This window comes from Microcebus murinus, chromosome 25 (genome assembly GCF_040939455.1).
Source record: "Microcebus murinus isolate Inina chromosome 25, M.murinus_Inina_mat1.0, whole genome shotgun sequence".
In the NCBI taxonomy this organism is placed as follows: Eukaryota; Metazoa; Chordata; class Mammalia; order Primates; family Cheirogaleidae; genus Microcebus; species Microcebus murinus.
In genome coordinates this window covers 27847-45452 of record NC_134128.1, presented here as the reverse complement: position 1 = coordinate 45452, position 17606 = coordinate 27847, and the positions used below count along the sequence as shown (strand labels likewise).

At 64.4% G+C, this 17606-nt stretch overlaps 5 pseudogenes; all 5 read left to right on the top strand.

Annotated features, from left to right (window-relative positions):
• Positions 1-1136: 1136 nt before the first annotated feature.
• LOC142864605 (uncharacterized) lies at positions 1137-1255 on the top strand (annotated as a pseudogene).
• A 3523-nt stretch (positions 1256-4778) lies between these two features.
• LOC142864604 (uncharacterized) lies at positions 4779-4897 on the top strand (annotated as a pseudogene).
• Positions 4898-8420: 3523 nt separating this feature from the next.
• On the top strand, positions 8421-8539 carry LOC142864489 (uncharacterized; annotated as a pseudogene).
• A 3529-nt stretch (positions 8540-12068) lies between these two features.
• On the top strand, positions 12069-12187 carry LOC142864487 (uncharacterized; annotated as a pseudogene).
• Positions 12188-15714: 3527 nt separating this feature from the next.
• On the top strand, positions 15715-15833 carry LOC142864486 (uncharacterized; annotated as a pseudogene).
• The last annotated feature ends 1773 nt before the right edge of the window (positions 15834-17606 follow it).

The window sequence follows — 17606 nt, the reverse complement described above, 5'->3', positions numbered from 1 at the left end:
CGTGGGCTGAGGACACCTGGGGCCTTGGGAACTCCCTGGCTTCTCTTTGGATTACCATTTGGAGCTGCTTGGGAATCCTGCCGCCACACACACCCGAGTGCAGGTGTCTTCTGCACGGACTGGGGGCCTCGCGCTTCTGAATGCCACTGGCTCGCCACCCACCCACGGGTGAACCTGGTCAGGGTGCTTTCTCTAAGGAGCAGACTCTGATCCGGGCGGGCTACCGGTGTCTCTGTTTGCTCGTTTCTTTCTTCCATTTCGGGAAAGTCTTCCTTACTGGGTGTGGAAATCTCCTATGCCTTTCCTCGCCTATTCTGTCAGCTTTAAAATTCTCTTTCAGTTGCCACCCTCACAGATGGATTAGGAAACTCTTTTCGGTGCCTTCATTAGTGAAATGACCTCAAGGAAGCTCGAATCCAATATCTAATCGCCGGCTTTTAGCAAGTCCACACCCGAGGGTGGTTGGGGTCCAATCCAGCCCCGGGCCAGGCCCAGGCCCCTTGGACTGGGCCACAGGAGGACACAGAGCAGGGTCCCGGCCCCCACGGGAGCGGTGCCGGCAGTTCTCCAAGGGCTTGGGGGTTTTCCAGAGGTAGGAGATGGAGGGGACTGATTTCTTCAGCGCCCCCCAAACCACCCCGCCCCGCCCCACCCCAGCCATGGGACACATCCCGAGAGACGCCCCTACACTCGCTCCCCTCCCCCATGCGCTGTGCCCCAGCCCTGGCCCTGGGGAATAGGCGGCAGCCCACCCACAGGGCGGGGGCGCAGCTGACAGGGGTTGTGCGGGAGGGCGGCCCCTGGCTGGGGTCAAAGGGTGAGCGCGCGTGCGCAGTCAGCGGCCGCGCGCTGGGGGTGGGGGCGGGTAGGTGAAGGAGGCGAGGTGAGGAGAGGAGGGGGGCTGGAAGGTCTCCACCTTGGCGGGTCCAGCCGTGGAGGCGCATCGTGTCTGTGTGTGTGTGTGTGTGTGTGTAGACAGCCCCCCATCCCACCCCGCCCCGCCACGTCCCTCACCTCAGTCCTCCGGAGTCCGCCCGACCGGGCCGGCGAACTCCACAGGCCCGGCGCGGGTCAGCGCTATCGCGGGGAAGCGCGGTGAGGCTGGCCTCTTGAGCGGGGCAGGGGCGCCCTCCGCGGTCTACGGCCACACCACCCCGAACGCGCCCCATCTCGTCTGCTCTCAGAAGCTAAGCAGCGTCGGGCCTGGTTAGTACTTGGATAGGAGACCGCCTGGGAATCCCGGGTGCCCTAGGCTTTTTTTTTTTTTTTTTTGCCTGTTGCTCTGTCCCCTTGCTGGGAGCGCGGCGGCGGGGCGGCCGTCCGGCGGATCACCCCCACCCTCAGCGCCCGCCGCGGTGCCTGCCGCCCCAGCCCGCACCGTGGGGCCTCCTCTTGTCCCAAGCGGGGACACCGCCGCCACGGGGCAGCATGCGTGCCATCTGGACTGTCAGGTCTCAGACCAAAGGTCTGGTCTGTGGGAACCGACACGCTGGAGGAAACCTCGAGAGTCTGAGAGGGGAGGGAGTTCCGGAAGGATTCCAGGATGTCACTTTGAGCGAGTATGTGACCAGAACTCGTCCCGTTGCTTTTGGGGTTCTATGGGCTACACGCAGGAATCTCTGGTGGTGGCACTGGAGGTTGGGGGATCCGGAGTCACACCCAGACCTGCTCGACAGGCCTCCTTTTACTTTTCTTTTCGGATTCATTTTCTTAGAAAGTGTCTCTTATCTCTATGATTGCATTTTCTTTTCTCTCTCTTTTCAAGCAGATGATGGGAGTACAAGTATTGAGGTGACATGTGTTGCCCGTGCCCCCCTCCCCCCTGTCTCCTTATTTATTTCTCATTTTCTCCCAGCGTATTGTGGGGGTACCAATGTTCAGGTCGGGTGCATTGCTCTTTCCCCGCCTCCCCCCTCGGGTCAGAGCTTCAAGTGCGCCCATCCCCCAGTCGGTGCGCACCCACCCCCTCCCTAATGCATGTGTATGCCCACCCCCTCCCCACGCCCGCCCGACACCCACCCGATGAAGGTGATTCCTCGCTGTCCACTTAGGTGTCCATCCGTTCGTACCAATTTGCCGGTGAGCGCGCGCACGTGGTGCTCGTGTGTCCGTTCTTGGGATACCTGGCCTACTGGAACGGGTTCCAGCTCTGGCCAGGAGAACACGAGAGGCGCGCTCTCACCGCTGCTCCTCACAGCCGAATGGCACTCCGTGGTGTCCACGCGCCGCATGTTATTAATGCACTCCTGGATGGATGGGCACTCGGGTCGCTTCCACATCTTTGCGATTGTGAATTGTGCCCTAACTGTCACCCTACCCCTTACCCAGCCCGTCTCCTCTGCCCCTGCCTGACGCGCTCCTCCCCCGCCAGGCCCGTCACTGTCCTCGGCCCCTGCCCCTGCCTGACCGGCCCCTTCCCGCCCCGGCCCGTCACCGTCACCGTCACCGTCCTCTGCCCCTGCCTGACAGGCTCGTCCCCGCCCGGCCCACCACCTGGGCCACTGCCTGACTCGCTCCGCTCCTCCCCGGCCAGGCCCGTCACTGTCCTGGGCCCCTGCCTGACCGGCTCCTTCCCGCCCGGCCTGTCACCGTCCTCTGCCCCTGCCTGACACGCTCCTCCCCGCCCGTCACCGTCCTCGGCCCCTGCCTGACCGGCTCCTCCGTCGCCTGGGCCTTCCAGGGGCTTGGTGTGGACGCTGCTTCCAGGAAGCCCTCCAGGAACCCGGCAGCAGGGCGGCCGCAGCAGTCTGGCGCAGGCATCGCTAAGTCCCCTGCCGGGGACGGGGACGTGCCCCGCTGTGCCGCGGGGGGCCCAGCCTGGTGTCTTCCCTGAGGCCCTGGGGCTGCCGCTCCCCGCAAGGGGAGAGCCTCGGAGGTGGGGACCGCCTCCTGATGGGGACGTCCACGCAGCTCTCCACGTCGGATTCCGGGGCTCTCTGTCCTGCCTGAAGGCCCAGCTGGCCTGCGGGTCCTTAGAGTGGCAGAAACATCCTCAAACTGATATTGCGAGTCCGGTGGTTGTCTGCACTTTTGTGCTGGGCACCCCAGGGAGGCCCAGGGGCTGGCTGGACAACGCGGTCTGCTCGGGTGCTTTGGAGGAGCAACCGATGCCCTTTGGACTTTGGTAGCAGCGTCTCAGGTGTCTCTGAGCCCTGCGCCATGTCGGGGAGGAGGCGGGAGGGTCCGCGACCTGCAGTCGTGTTCCGGGGTGGCACGGCATGTGGCTTCTTCCACAGGCTGCTTGGCCTGGGCTCCCTGCACCTGGGCCTTTGGGGGACTGGCCCTGTGCTTGCCAACGCTTCCTGCAGGGACCCGGAGCTGGGAGGTGGCATCTCCCAGCCCTGGGCCGGGCAGAGCCCCAGCGGGCCATGCCCACACCCTCTCTCAGCACGGGTCCCCCAGAAGGCTCCTTTGGGACCAGGATTCTCCTGCGGGTGACTTCTTAAAGTCTGGCCCCTGGATGGAGGGGCACCGGGAGTAGAGGAGCCGGAAGCGGAAGGGGGTGCCCATGCGAGGGGACATTTTCAGGCCAAGTACCAGCTTCAGCCTGATCCTCCTGGGAACCCCGGGGTGTACGTCCCACCTCCTGGTTGTCCCGCTCTGAGACAAGGAGCCGGGCTTCGCATTCCCCCAGCAGCCAGTCGTGGGCTGAGGACACCTGGGGCCTTGGGAACTCCCTGGCTTCTCTTTGGATTACCATTTGGAGCTGCTTGGGAATCCTGCCGCCACACACACCCGAGTGCAGGTGTCTTCTGCACGGACTGGGGGCCTCGCGCTTCTGAATGCCACTGGCTCGCCACCCACCCACGGGTGAACCTGGTCAGGGTGCTTTCTCTAAGGAGCAGACTCTGATCCGGGCGGGCTACCGGTGTCTCTGTTTGCTCGTTTCTTTCTTCCATTTCGGGAAAGTCTTCCTTACTGGGTGTGGAAATCTCCTATGCCTTTCCTCGCCTATTCTGTCAGCTTTAAAATTCTCTTTCAGTTGCCACCCTCACAGATGGATTAGGAAACTCTTTTCGGTGCCTTCATTAGTGAAATGACCTCAAGGAAGCTCGAATCCAATATCTAATCGCCGGCTTTTAGCAAGTCCACACCCGAGGGTGGTTGGGGTCCAATCCAGCCCCGGGCCAGGCCCAGGCCCCTTGGACTGGGCCACAGGAGGACACAGAGCAGGGTCCCGGCCCCCACGGGAGCGGTGCCGGCAGTTCTCCAAGGGCTTGGGGGTTTTCCAGAGGTAGGAGATGGAGGGGACTGATTTCTTCAGCGCCCCCCAAACCACCCCGCCCCGCCCCACCCCAGCCATGGGACACATCCCGAGAGACGCCCCTACACTCGCTCCCCTCCCCCATGCGCTGTGCCCCAGCCCTGGCCCTGGGGAATAGGCGGCAGCCCACCCACAGGGCGGGGGCGCAGCTGACAGGGGTTGTGCGGGAGGGCGGCCCCTGGCTGGGGTCAAAGGGTGAGCGCGCGTGCGCAGTCAGCGGCCGCGCGCTGGGGGTGGGGGCGGGTAGGTGAAGGAGGCGAGGTGAGGAGAGGAGGGGGGCTGGAAGGTCTCCACCTTGGCGGGTCCAGCCGTGGAGGCGCATCGTGTCTGTGTGTGTGTGTGTGTGTGTGTAGACAGCCCCCCATCCCACCCCGCCCCGCCACGTCCCTCACCTCAGTCCTCCGGAGTCCGCCCGACCGGGCCGGCGAACTCCACAGGCCCGGCGCGGGTCAGCGCTATCGCGGGGAAGCGCGGTGAGGCTGGCCTCTTGAGCGGGGCAGGGGCGCCCTCCGCGGTCTACGGCCACACCACCCCGAACGCGCCCCATCTCGTCTGCTCTCAGAAGCTAAGCAGCGTCGGGCCTGGTTAGTACTTGGATAGGAGACCGCCTGGGAATCCCGGGTGCCCTAGGCTTTTTTTTTTTTTTTTTGCCTGTTGCTCTGTCCCCTTGCTGGGAGCGCAGCGGCGGGGCGGCCGTCCGGCGGATCACCCCCACCCTCAGCGCCCGCCGCGGTGCCTGCCGCCCCAGCCCGCACCGTGGGGCCTCCTCTTGTCCCAAGCGGGGACACCGCCGCCACGGGGCAGCATGCGTGCCATCTGGACTGTCAGGTCTCAGACCAAAGGTCTGGTCTGTGGGAACCGACACGCTGGAGGAAACCTCGAGAGTCTGAGAGGGGAGGGAGTTCCGGAAGGATTCCAGGATGTCACTTTGAGCGAGTATGTGACCAGAACTCGTCCCGTTGCTTTTGGGGTTCTATGGGCTACACGCAGGAATCTCTGGTGGTGGCACTGGAGGTTGGGGGATCCGGAGTCACACCCAGACCTGCTCGACAGGCCTCCTTTTACTTTTCTTTTCGGATTCATTTTCTTAGAAAGTGTCTCTTATCTCTATGATTGCATTTTCTTTTCTCTCTCTTTTCAAGCAGATGATGGGAGTACAAGTATTGAGGTGACATGTGTTGCCCGTGCCCCCCTCCCCCCTGTCTCCTTATTTATTTCTCATTTTCTCCCAGCGTATTGTGGGGGTACCAATGTTCAGGTCGGGTGCATTGCTCTTTCCCCGCCTCCCCCCTCGGGTCAGAGCTTCAAGTGCGCCCATCCCCCAGTCGGTGCGCACCCACCCCCTCCCTAATGCATGTGTATGCCCACCCCCTCCCCACGCCCGCCCGACACCCACCCGATGAAGGTGATTCCTCGCTGTCCACTTAGGTGTCCATCCGTTCGTACCAATTTGCCGGTGAGCGCGCGCACGTGGTGCTCGTGTGTCCGTTCTTGGGATACCTGGCCTACTGGAACGGGTTCCAGCTCTGGCCAGGAGAACACGAGAGGCGCGCTCTCACCGCTGCTCCTCACAGCCGAATGGCACTCCGTGGTGTCCACGCGCCGCATGTTATTAATGCACTCCTGGATGGATGGGCACTCGGGTCGCTTCCACATCTTTGCGATTGTGAATTGTGCCCTAACTGTCACCCTACCCCTTACCCAGCCCGTCTCCTCTGCCCCTGCCTGACGCGCTCCTCCCCCGCCAGGCCCGTCACTGTCCTCGGCCCCTGCCCCTGCCTGACCGGCCCCTTCCCGCCCCGGCCCGTCACCGTCACCGTCACCGTCCTCTGCCCCTGCCTGACAGGCTCGTCCCCGCCCGGCCCACCACCTGGGCCACTGCCTGACTCGCTCCGCTCCTCCCCGGCCAGGCCCGTCACTGTCCTGGGCCCCTGCCTGACCGGCTCCTTCCCGCCCGGCCTGTCACCGTCCTCTGCCCCTGCCTGACACGCTCCTCCCCGCCCGTCACCGTCCTCGGCCCCTGCCTGACCGGCTCCTCCGTCGCCTGGGCCTTCCAGGGGCTTGGTGTGGACGCTGCTTCCAGGAAGCCCTCCAGGAACCCGGCAGCAGGGCGGCCGCAGCAGTCTGGCGCAGGCATCGCTAAGTCCCCTGCCGGGGACGGGGACGTGCCCCGCTGTGCCGCGGGGGGCCCAGCCTGGTGTCTTCCCTGAGGCCCTGGGGCTGCCGCTCCCCGCAAGGGGAGAGCCTCGGAGGTGGGGACCGCCTCCTGATGGGGACGTCCACGCAGCTCTCCACGTCGGATTCCGGGGCTCTCTGTCCTGCCTGAAGGCCCAGCTGGCCTGCGGGTCCTTAGAGTGGCAGAAACATCCTCAAACTGATATTGCGAGTCCGGTGGTTGTCTGCACTTTTGTGCTGGGCACCCCAGGGAGGCCCAGGGGCTGGCTGGACAACGCGGTCTGCTCGGGTGCTTTGGAGGAGCAACCGATGCCCTTTGGACTTTGGTAGCAGCGTCTCAGGTGTCTCTGAGCCCTGCGCCATGTCGGGGAGGAGGCGGGAGGGGCCGCGACCTGCAGTCGTGTTCCCGGGGTGGCACGGCATGTGGCTTCTTCCACAGGCTGCTTGGCCTGGGCTCCCTGCACCTGGGCCTTTGGGGGACTGGCCCTGTGCTTGCCAACGCTTCCTGCAGGGACCCGGAGCTGGGAGGTGGCATCTCCCAGCCCTGGGCCGGGCAGAGCCCCAGCGGGCCATGCCCACACCCTCTCTCAGCACGGGTCCCCCAGAAGGCTCCTTTGGGACCAGGATTCTCCTGCGGGTGACTTCTTAAAGTCTGGCCCCTGGATGGAGGGGCACCGGGAGTAGAGGAGCCGGAAGCGGAAGGGGGTGCCCATGCGAGGGGACATTTTCAGGCCAAGTACCAGCTTCAGCCTGATCCTCCTGGGAACCCCGGGGTGTACGTCCCACCTCCTGGTTGTCCCGCTCTGAGACAAGGAGCCGGGCTTCGCATTCCCCCAGCAGCCAGTCGTGGGCTGAGGACACCTGGGGCCTTGGGAACTCCCTGGCTTCTCTTTGGATTACCATTTGGAGCTGCTTGGGAATCCTGCCGCCACACACACCCGAGTGCAGGTGTCTTCTGCACGGACTGGGGGCCTCGCGCTTCTGAATGCCACTGGCTCGCCACCCACCCACGGGTGAACCTGGTCAGGGTGCTTTCTCTAAGGAGCAGACTCTGATCCGGGCGGGCTACCGGTGTCTCTGTTTGCTCGTTTCTTTCTTCCATTTCGGGAAAGTCTTCCTTACTGGGTGTGGAAATCTCCTATGCCTTTCCTCGCCTATTCTGTCAGCTTTAAAATTCTCTTTCAGTTGCCACCCTCACAGATGGATTAGGAAACTCTTTTCGGTGCCTTCATTAGTGAAATGACCTCAAGGAAGCTCGAATCCAATATCTAATCGCCGGCTTTTAGCAAGTCCACACCCGAGGGTGGTTGGGGTCCAATCCAGCCCCGGGCCAGGCCCAGGCCCCTTGGACTGGGCCACAGGAGGACACAGAGCAGGGTCCCGGCCCCCACGGGAGCGGTGCCGGCAGTTCTCCAAGGGCTTGGGGGTTTTCCAGAGGTAGGAGATGGAGGGGACTGATTTCTTCAGCGCCCCCCAAACCACCCCGCCCCGCCCCACCCCAGCCATGGGACACATCCCGAGAGACGCCCCTACACTCGCTCCCCTCCCCCATGCGCTGTGCCCCAGCCCTGGCCCTGGGGAATAGGCGGCAGCCCACCCACAGGGCGGGGGCGCAGCTGACAGGGGTTGTGCGGGAGGGCGGCCCCTGGCTGGGGTCAAAGGGTGAGCGCGCGTGCGCAGTCAGCGGCCGCGCGCTGGGGGTGGGGGCGGGTAGGTGAAGGAGGCGAGGTGAGGAGAGGAGGGGGGCTGGAAGGTCTCCACCTTGGCGGGTCCAGCCGTGGAGGCGCATCGTGTCTGTGTGTGTGTGTGTGTGTGTGTAGACAGCCCCCCATCCCACCCCGCCCCGCCACGTCCCTCACCTCAGTCCTCCGGAGTCCGCCCGACCGGGCCGGCGAACTCCACAGGCCCGGCGCGGGTCAGCGCTATCGCGGGGAAGCGCGGTGAGGCTGGCCTCTTGAGCGGGGCAGGGGCGCCCTCCGCGGTCTACGGCCACACCACCCCGAACGCGCCCCATCTCGTCTGCTCTCAGAAGCTAAGCAGCGTCGGGCCTGGTTAGTACTTGGATGGGAGACCGCCTGGGAATCCCGGGTGCCCTAGGCTTTTTTTTTTTTTTTTTGCCTGTTGCTCTGTCCCCTTGCTGGGAGCGCGGCGGCGGGGCGGCCGTCCGGCGGATCACCCCCACCCTCAGCGCCCGCCGCGGTGCCTGCCGCCCCAGCCCGCACCGTGGGGCCTCCTCTTGTCCCAAGCGGGGACACCGCCGCCACGGGGCAGCATGCGTGCCATCTGGACTGTCAGGTCTCAGACCAAAGGTCTGGTCTGTGGGAACCGACACGCTGGAGGAAACCTCGAGAGTCTGAGAGGGGAGGGAGTTCCGGAAGGATTCCAGGATGTCACTTTGAGCGAGTATGTGACCAGAACTCGTCCCGTTGCTTTTGGGGTTCTATGGGCTACAGGCAGGAATCTCTGGTGGTGGCACTGGAGGTTGGGGGATCCGGAGTCACACCCAGACCTGCTCGACAGGCCTCCTTTTACTTTTCTTTTCGGATTCATTTTCTTAGAAAGTGTCTCTTATCTCTATGATTGCATTTTCTTTTCTCTCTCTTTTCAAGCAGATGATGGGAGTACAAGTATTGAGGTGACATGTGTTGCCCGTGCCCCCCTCCCCCCTGTCTCCTTATTTATTTCTCATTTTCTCCCAGCGTATTGTGGGGGTACCAATGTTCAGGTCGGGTGCATTGCTCTTTCCCCGCCTCCCCCCTCTGGTCAGAGCTTCAAGTGCGCCCATCCCCCAGTCGGTGCGCACCCACCCCCTCCCTAATGCATGTGTATGCCCACCCCCTCCCCACGCCCGCCCGACACCCACCCGATGAAGGTGATTCCTCGCTGTCCACTTAGGTGTCCATCCGTTCGTACCAATTTGCCGGTGAGCGCGCGCACGTGGTGCTCGTGTGTCCGTTCTTGGGATACCTGGCCTACTGGAACGGGTTCCAGCTCTGGCCAGGAGAACACGAGAGGCGCGCTCTCACCGCTGCTCCTCACAGCCGAATGGCACTCCGTGGTGTCCACGCGCCGCATGTTATTAATGCACTCCTGGATGGATGGGCACTCGGGTCGCTTCCACATCTTTGCGATTGTGAATTGTGCCCTAACTGTCACCCTACCCCTTACCCAGCCCGTCTCCTCTGCCCCTGCCTGACGCGCTCCTCCCCCGCCAGGCCCGTCACTGTCCTCGGCCCCTGCCCCTGCCTGACCGGCCCCTTCCCGCCCCGGCCCGTCACCGTCACCGTCACCGTCACCGTCCTCTGCCCCTGCCTGACAGGCTCGTCCCCGCCCGGCCCACCACCTGGGCCACTGCCTGACTCGCTCCGCTCCTCCCCGGCCAGGCCCGTCACTGTCCTGGGCCCCTGCCTGACCGGCTCCTTCCCGCCCGGCCTGTCACCGTCCTCTGCCCCTGCCTGACACGCTCCTCCCCGCCCGTCACCGTCCTCGGCCCCTGCCTGACCGGCTCCTCCGTCGCCTGGGCCTTCCAGGGGCTTGGTGTGGACGCTGCTTCCAGGAAGCCCTCCAGGAACCCGGCAGCAGGGCGGCCGCAGCAGTCTGGCGCAGGCATCGCTAAGTCCCCTGCCGGGGACGGGGACGTGCCCCGCTGTGCCGCGGGGGGCCCAGCCTGGTGTCTTCCCTGAGGCCCTGGGGCTGCCGCTCCCCGCAAGGGGAGAGCCTCGGAGGTGGGGACCGCCTCCTGATGGGGACGTCCACGCAGCTCTCCACGTCGGATTCCGGGGCTCTCTGTCCTGCCTGAAGGCCCAGCTGGCCTGCGGGTCCTTAGAGTGGCAGAAACATCCTCAAACTGATATTGCGAGTCCGGTGGTTGTCTGCACTTTTGTGCTGGGCACCCCAGGGAGGCCCAGGGGCTGGCTGGACAACGCGGTCTGCTCGGGTGCTTTGGAGGAGCAACCGATGCCCTTTGGACTTTGGTAGCAGCGTCTCAGGTGTCTCTGAGCCCTGCGCCATGTCGGGGAGGAGGCGGGAGGGGCCGCGACCTGCAGTCGTGTTCCCGGGGTGGCACGGCATGTGGCTTCTTCCACAGGCTGCTTGGCCTGGGCTCCCTGCACCTGGGCCTTTGGGGGACTGGCCCTGTGCTTGCCAACGCTTCCTGCAGGGACCCGGAGCTGGGAGGTGGCATCTCCCAGCCCTGGGCCGGGCAGAGCCCCAGCGGGCCATGCCCACACCCTCTCTCAGCACGGGTCCCCCAGAAGGCTCCTTTGGGACCAGGATTCTCCTGCGGGTGACTTCTTAAAGTCTGGCCCCTGGATGGAGGGGCACCGGGAGTAGAGGAGCCGGAAGCGGAAGGGGGTGCCCATGCGAGGGGACATTTTCAGGCCAAGTACCAGCTTCAGCCTGATCCTCCTGGGAACCCCGGGGTGTACGTCCCACCTCCTGGTTGTCCCGCTCTGAGACAAGGAGCCGGGCTTCGCATTCCCCCAGCAGCCAGTCGTGGGCTGAGGACACCTGGGGCCTTGGGAACTCCCTGGCTTCTCTTTGGATTACCATTTGGAGCTGCTTGGGAATCCTGCCGCCACACACACCCGAGTGCAGGTGTCTTCTGCACGGACTGGGGGCCTCGCGCTTCTGAATGCCACTGGCTCGCCACCCACCCACGGGTGAACCTGGTCAGGGTGCTTTCTCTAAGGAGCAGACTCTGATCCGGGCGGGCTACCGGTGTCTCTGTTTGCTCGTTTCTTTCTTCCATTTCGGGAAAGTCTTCCTTACTGGGTGTGGAAATCTCCTATGCCTTTCCTCGCCTATTCTGTCAGCTTTAAAATTCTCTTTCAGTTGCCACCCTCACAGATGGATTAGGAAACTCTTTTCGGTGCCTTCATTAGTGAAATGACCTCAAGGAAGCTCGAATCCAATATCTAATCGCCGGCTTTTAGCAAGTCCACACCCGAGGGTGGTTGGGGTCCAATCCAGCCCCGGGCCAGGCCCAGGCCCCTTGGACTGGGCCACAGGAGGACACAGAGCAGGGTCCCGGCCCCCACGGGAGCGGTGCCGGCAGTTCTCCAAGGGCTTGGGGGTTTTCCAGAGGTAGGAGATGGAGGGGACTGATTTCTTCAGCGCCCCCCAAACCACCCCGCCCCGCCCCACCCCAGCCATGGGACACATCCCGAGAGACGCCCCTACACTCGCTCCCCTCCCCCATGCGCTGTGCCCCAGCCCTGGCCCTGGGGAATAGGCGGCAGCCCACCCACAGGGCGGGGGCGCAGCTGACAGGGGTTGTGCGGGAGGGCGGCCCCTGGCTGGGGTCAAAGGGTGAGCGCGCGTGCGCAGTCAGCGGCCGCGCGCTGGGGGTGGGGGCGGGTAGGTGAAGGAGGCGAGGTGAGGAGAGGAGGGGGGCTGGAAGGTCTCCACCTTGGCGGGTCCAGCCGTGGAGGCGCATCGTGTCTGTGTGTGTGTGTGTGTGTGTGTAGACAGCCCCCCATCCCACCCCGCCCCGCCACGTCCCTCACCTCAGTCCTCCGGAGTCCGCCCGACCGGGCCGGCGAACTCCACAGGCCCGGCGCGGGTCAGCGCTATCGCGGGGAAGCGCGGTGAGGCTGGCCTCTTGAGCGGGGCAGGGGCGCCCTCCGCGGTCTACGGCCACACCACCCCGAACGCGCCCCATCTCGTCTGCTCTCAGAAGCTAAGCAGCGTCGGGCCTGGTTAGTACTTGGATGGGAGACCGCCTGGGAATCCCGGGTGCCCTAGGCTTTTTTTTTTTTTTTTGCCTGTTGCTCTGTCCCCTTGCTGGGAGCGCGGCGGCGGGGCGGCCGTCCGGCGGATCACCCCCACCCTCAGCGCCCGCCGCGGTGCCTGCCGCCCCAGCCCGCACCGTGGGGCCTCCTCTTGTCCCAAGCCGGGACACCGCCGCCACGGGGCAGCATGCGTGCCATCTGGACTGTCAGGTCTCAGACCAAAGGTCTGGTCTGTGGGAACCGACACGCTGGAGGAAACCTCGAGAGTCTGAGAGGGGAGGGAGTTCCGGAAGGATTCCAGGATGTCACTTTGAGCGAGTATGTGACCAGAACTCGTCCCGTTGCTTTTGGGGTTCTATGGGCTACACGCAGGAATCTCTGGTGGTGGCACTGGAGGTTAGGGGATCCGGAGTCACACCCAGACCTGCTCGACAGGCCTCCTTTTACTTTTCTTTTCGGATTCATTTTCTTAGAAAGTGTCTCTTATCTCTATGATTGCATTTTCTTTTCTCTCTCTTTTCAAGCAGATGATGGGAGTACAAGTATTGAGGTGACATGTGTTGCCCGTGCCCCCCTCCCCCCTGTCTCCTTATTTATTTCTCATTTTCTCCCAGCGTATTGTGGGGGTACCAATGTTCAGGTCGGGTGCATTGCTCTTTCCCGCCTCCCCCCTCGGGTCAGAGCTTCAAGTGCGCCCATCCCCCAGTCGGTGCGCACCCACCCCCTCCCTAATGCATGTGTATGCCCACCCCCTCCCCACGCCCGCCCGACACCCACCCGATGAAGGTGATTCCTCGCTGTCCACTTAGGTGTCCATCCGTTCGTACCAATTTGCCGGTGAGCGCGCGCACGTGGTGCTCGTGTGTCCGTTCTTGGGATACCTGGCCTACTGGAACGGGTTCCAGCTCTGGCCAGGAGAACACGAGAGGCGCGCTCTCACCGCTGCTCCTCACAGCCGAATGGCACTCCGTGGTGTCCACGCGCCGCATGTTATTAATGCACTCCTGGATGGATGGGCACTCGGGTCGCTTCCACATCTTTGCGATTGTGAATTGTGCCCTAACTGTCACCCTACCCCTTACCCAGCCCGTCTCCTCTGCCCCTGCCTGACGCGCTCCTCCCCCGCCAGGCCCGTCACTGTCCTCGGCCCCTGCCCCTGCCTGACCGGCCCCTTCCCGCCCCGGCCCGTCACCGTCACCGTCACCGTCACCGTCCTCTGCCCCTGCCTGACAGGCTCGTCCCCGCCCGGCCCACCACCTGGGCCACTGCCTGACTCGCTCCGCTCCTCCCCGGCCAGGCCCGTCACTGTCCTGGGCCCCTGCCTGACCGGCTCCTTCCCGCCCGGCCTGTCACCGTCCTCGGCCCCTGCCTGACACGCTCCTCCCCGCCCGTCACCGTCCTCGGCCCCTGCCTGACCGGCTCCTCCGTCGCCTGGGCCTTCCAGGGGCTTGGTGTGGACGCTGCTTCCAGGAAGCCCTCCAGGAACCCGGCAGCAGGGCGGCCGCAGCAGTCTGGCGCAGGCATCGCTAAGTCCCCTGCCGGGGACGGGGACGTGCCCCGCTGTGCCGCGGGGGGCCCAGCCTGGTGTCTTCCCTGAGGCCCTGGGGCTGCCGCTCCCCGCAAGGGGAGAGCCTCGGAGGTGGGGACCGCCTCCTGATGGGGACGTCCACGCAGCTCTCCACGTCGGATTCCGGGGCTCTCTGTCCTGCCTGAAGGCCCAGCTGGCCTGCGGGTCCTTAGAGTGGCAGAAACATCCTCAAACTGATATTGCGAGTCCGGTGGTTGTCTGCACTTTTGTGCTGGGCACCCCAGGGAGGCCCAGGGGCTGGCTGGACAACGCGGTCTGCTCGGGTGCTTTGGAGGAGCAACCGATGCCCTTTGGACTTTGGTAGCAGCGTCTCAGGTGTCTCTGAGCCCTGCGCCATGTCGGGGAGGAGGCGGGAGGGGCCGCGACCTGCAGTCGTGTTCCCGGGGTGGCACGGCATGTGGCTTCTTCCACAGGCTGCTTGGCCTGGGCTCCCTGCACCTGGGCCTTTGGGGGACTGGCCCTGTGCTTGCCAACGCTTCCTGCAGGGACCCGGAGCTGGGAGGTGGCATCTCCCAGCCCTGGGCCGGGCAGAACCCCAGCGGGCCATGCCCACAACCTCTCTCAGCACGGGTCCCCCAGAAGGCTCCTTTGGGACCAGGATTCTCCTGCGGGTGACTTCTTAAAGTCTGGCCCCTGGATGGAGGGGCTCCGGGAGTAGAGGAGCCGGAAGCGGAAGGGGGTGCCCATGCGAGGGGACATTTTCAGGCCAAGTACCAGCTTCAGCCTGATCCTCCTGGGAACCCCGGGGTGTACGTCCCACCTCCTGGTTGTCCCCCTCTGAGACAAGGAGCCGGGCTTCGCATTCCCCCAGCAGCCAGTCGTGGGCTGAGGACACCTGGGGCCTTGGGAACTCCCTGGCTTCTCTTTGGATTACCATTTGGAGCTGCTTGGGAATCCTGCCGCCACACACACCCGAGTGCAGGTGTCTTCTGCACGGACTGCGGGCCTCGCGCTTCTGAATGCCACTGGCTCGCCACCCACCCACGGGTGAACCTGGTCAGGGTGCTTTCTCTAAGGAGCAGACTCTGATCCGGGCGGGCTACCGGTGTCTCTGTTTGCTCGTTTCTTTCTTCCATTTCGGGAAAGTCTTCCTTACTGGGTGTGGAAATCTCCTATGCCTTTCCTCGCCTATTCTGTCAGCTTTAAAATTCTCTTTCAGTTGCCACCCTCACAGATGGATTAGGAAACTCTTTTCGGTGCCTTCATTAGTGAAATGACCTCAAGGAAGCTCGAATCCAATATCTAATCGCCGGCTTTTAGCAAGTCCACACCCGAGGGTGGTTGGGGTCCAATCCAGCCCCGGGCCAGGCCCAGGCCCCTTGGACTGGGCCACAGGAGGACACAGAGCAGGGTCCCGGCCCCCACGGGAGCGGTGCCGGCAGTTCTCCAAGGGCTTGGGGGTTTTCCAGAGGTAGGAGATGGAGGGGACTGATTTCTTCAGCGCCCCCCAAACCACCCCGCCCCGCCCCACCCCAGCCATGGGACACATCCCGAGAGACGCCCCTACACTCGCTCCCCTCCCCCATGCGCTGTGTCCCAGCCCTGGCCCTGGGGAATAGGCGGCAGCCCACCCACAGGGCGGGGGCGCAGCTGACAGGGGTTGTGTGGGAGGCCGGCCCCTGGCTGGGGTCAAAGGGTGAGCGCGCGTGCGCAGTCAGCGGCCGCGCGCTGGGGGTGGGGGCGGGTAGGTGAAGGAGGCGAGGTGAGGAGAGGAGGGGGGCTGGAAGGTCTCCACCTTGGCGGGTCCAGCCGTGGAGGCGCATCGTGTCTGTGTGTGTGTGTGTGTGTGTGTAGACAGCCCCCCATCCCACCCCGCCCCGCCACGTCCCTCACCTCAGTCCTCCGGAGTCCGCCCGACCGGGCCGGCGAACTCCACAGGCCCGGCGCGGGTCAGCGCTATCGCGGGGAAGCGCGGTGAGGCTGGCCTCTTGAGCGGGGCAGGGGCGCCCTCCGCGGTCTACGGCCACACCACCCCGAACGCGCCCCATCTCGTCTGCTCTCAGAAGCTAAGCAGCGTCGGGCCTGGTTAGTACTTGGATGGGAGACCGCCTGGGAATCCCGGGTGCCCTAGGCTTTTTTTTTTTTTTTGCCTGTTGCTCTGTCCCCTTGCTGGGAGCGCGGCGGCGGGGCGGCCGTCCGGCGGATCACCCCCACCCTCAGCGCCCGCCGCGGTGCCTGCCGCCCCAGCCCGCACCGTGGGGCCTCCTCTTGTCCCAAGCGGGGACACCGCCGCCACGGGGCAGCATGCGTGCCATCTGGACTGTCAGGTCTCAGACCAAAGGTCTGGTCTGTGGGAACCGACACGCTGGAGGAAACCTCGAGAGTCTGAGAGGGGAGGGAGTTCCGGAAGGATTCCAGGATGTCACTTTGAGCGAGTATGTGACCAGAACTCGTCCCGTTGCTTTTGGGGTTCTATGGGCTACACGCAGGAATCTCTGGTGGTGGCACTGGAGGTTGGGGGATCCGGAGTCACACCCAGACCTGCTCGACAGGCCTCCTTTTACTTTTCTTTTCGGATTCATTTTCTTAGAAAGTGTCTCTTATCTCTATGATTGCATTTTCTTTTCTCTCTCTTTTCAAGCAGATGATGGGAGTACAAGTATTGAGGTGACATGTGTTGCCCGTGCCCCCCTCCCCCCTGTCTCCTTATTTATTTCTCATTTTCTCCCAGCGTATTGTGGGGGTACCAATGTTCAGGTCGGGTGCATTGCTCTTTCCCCGCCTCCCCCCTCTGGTCAGAGCTTCAAGTGCGCCCATCCCCCAGTCGGTGCGCACCCACCCCCTCCCTAATGCATGTGTATGCCCACCCCCTCCCCACGCCCGCCCGACACCCACCCGATGAAGGTGATTCCTCGCTGTCCACTTAGGTGTCCATCCGTTCGTACCAATTTGCCGGTGAGCGCGCGCACGTGGTGCTCGTGTGTCCGTTCTTGGGATACCTGGCCTACTGGAACGGGTTCCAGCTCTGGCCAGGAGAACACGAGAGGCGCGCTCTCACCGCTGCTCCTCACAGCCGAATGGCACTCCGTGGTGTCCACGCGCCGCATGTTATTAATGCACTCCTGGATGGATGGGCACTCGGGTCGCTTCCACATCTTTGCGATTGTGAATTGTGCCCTAACTGTCACCCTACCCCTTACCCAGCCCGTCTCCTCTGCCCCTGCCTGACGCGCTCCTCCCCCGCCAGGCCCGTCACTGTCCTCGGCCCCTGCCCCTGCCTGACCGGCCCCTTCCCGCCCCGGCCCGTCACCGTCACCGTCACCGTCACCGTCCTCTGCCCCTGCCTGACAGGCTCGTCCCCGCCCGGCCCACCACCTGGGCCACTGCCTGACTCGCTCCGCTCCTCCCCGGCCAGGCCCGTCACTGTCCTGGGCCCCTGCCTGACCGGCTCCTTCCCGCCCGGCCTGTCACCGTCCTCTGCCCCTGCCTGACACGCTCCTCCCCGCCCGTCACCGTCCTCGGCCCCTGCCTGACCGGCTCCTCCGTCGCCTGGGCCTTCCAGGGGCTTGGTGTGGACGCTGCTTCCAGGAAGCCCTCCAGGAACCCGGCAGCAGGGCGGCCGCAGCAGTCTGGCGCAGGCATCGCTAAGTCCCCTGCCGGGGACGGGGACGTGCCCCGCTGTGCCGCGGGGGGCCCAGCCTGGTGTCTTCCCTGAGGCCCTGGGGCTGCCGCTCCCCGCAAGGGGAGAGCCTCGGAGGTGGGGACCGCCTCCTGATGGGGACGTCCACGCAGCTCTCCACGTCGGATTCCGGGGCTCTCTGTCCTGCCTGAAGGCCCAGCTGGCCTGCGGGTCCTTAGAGTGGCAGAAACATCCTCAAACTGATATTGCGAGTCCGGTGGTTGTCTG